This window comes from Dendropsophus ebraccatus, chromosome 8 (assembly GCF_027789765.1).
Source record: "Dendropsophus ebraccatus isolate aDenEbr1 chromosome 8, aDenEbr1.pat, whole genome shotgun sequence".
Taxonomy (NCBI): domain Eukaryota; kingdom Metazoa; phylum Chordata; class Amphibia; order Anura; family Hylidae; genus Dendropsophus; species Dendropsophus ebraccatus.
Genome location: NC_091461.1, coordinates 99,452,933 through 99,454,264, shown reverse-complemented (window position 1 = coordinate 99,454,264; position 1,332 = coordinate 99,452,933).

Genomic DNA, 1,332 nt, shown 5'->3' with positions numbered 1-1,332 from the left:
GACAGGTCCGCTCGTGGTGGGTCAGGTTCACTCAGCGCAATCTCCTCAAGTGGGGCTCTGCGGGGAGGCCTCCTCCTCTGGCACGTTACTGAAGATGAATCCTGGTGTCCCAATGCCAACCAATCAGGGAGAGTAATCGGTGGGATGTTCAAAAAGATGAAGAGCTCGGACAGGTCGTCCGGATGACGAAGCAGGAACGTGGAGGAGTCTTTTCTGACAATGACATGGAAAGGGTGACCCCATCTGTACGAGGCGCCCACTTCCTTAATTTTTGCAAGTAGCGGCTGGAGCAACCTCCGCATATACAGGGTCCGCGCTGAGACATCAGGGTATAGATGAACTTCTGTCCCCTCGAAGTCAATCCGTGCAGAGTCTCTCACAACTTGCAGAATTCGTTCTTTATCTGTATAGTAATGGAGACGACACAGGACGTCCCTAGGGAGGGCATTCGCATTCTGGAACAGTCTGGCCACTCTATGCACTCTGTCTATCTTAAAGGTGGCCTCCTCCGGCCTATTTGTAAGCAAATTGAAAAGAGCAGTCACTCTCACAGCAAGATTATCAGCAGTAGACAGTTCGGGCAGTCCCTTTATGCGAATATTGTTTCTCCTGCCCCTGTTCTCCTGGTCATCAAGGCGCAAAGCAACCATTTGCAAATGGCGGCGGTTCATAGTAGCTTCCTGTTCTAGCAGTGCCACTCTGGATTCTAGAGCTGTAGTGGCCGTTTCCGTAACAGATGTTCTAGAAGCAAGCTGTTCAACCTCTCCCCTCACAGAGTCTATTGCTTGCTGCTATGCAGCTTCAATGCGGTGCACTATGGTGAGGATATCCTCCTTAGTGGGCAATGCCTGAAGGAGCTCTCTCAGGCCATGTAATTCCCCCTGCATGGAATGTGAGGCTACTGCCCCTTGGGGATCATTCTGGGCATCATGTGCTGCCGCTATATAATGGGCCGAGGTGACCGGGTCCCCTGAGTAAGAAGGAGGGGGTGAGAGCGCATGGCGTGTAGTACTCAAAATGGCGGCCGCACCGGAGGACCGGCTCTGCACATCCAGGGCTCCCATCTGTGCCGCCGCTGAGACCGTGGCCTCAGAGCTCCCAGCCCAGGAAAGCGGCGTAGAAGTGACAGAGACCCGGTGTGGGGACACCGGCATATAGCGCTCACCCGTGCTGTCGTCCCGATGAGGTGGGGAGGAGGGGCGCGCGCCTTGTCCCTGCAGCGTCGGCGCCATTACAGGAGTCAGGCCGTGCTGTGTCCCGGGGCTGGAGGAGCTGCGGAAGCGGATCAGGCTGCTCCGGAGGGTCTGAGAGCGCAGTTGCTTGCCGGGCGGC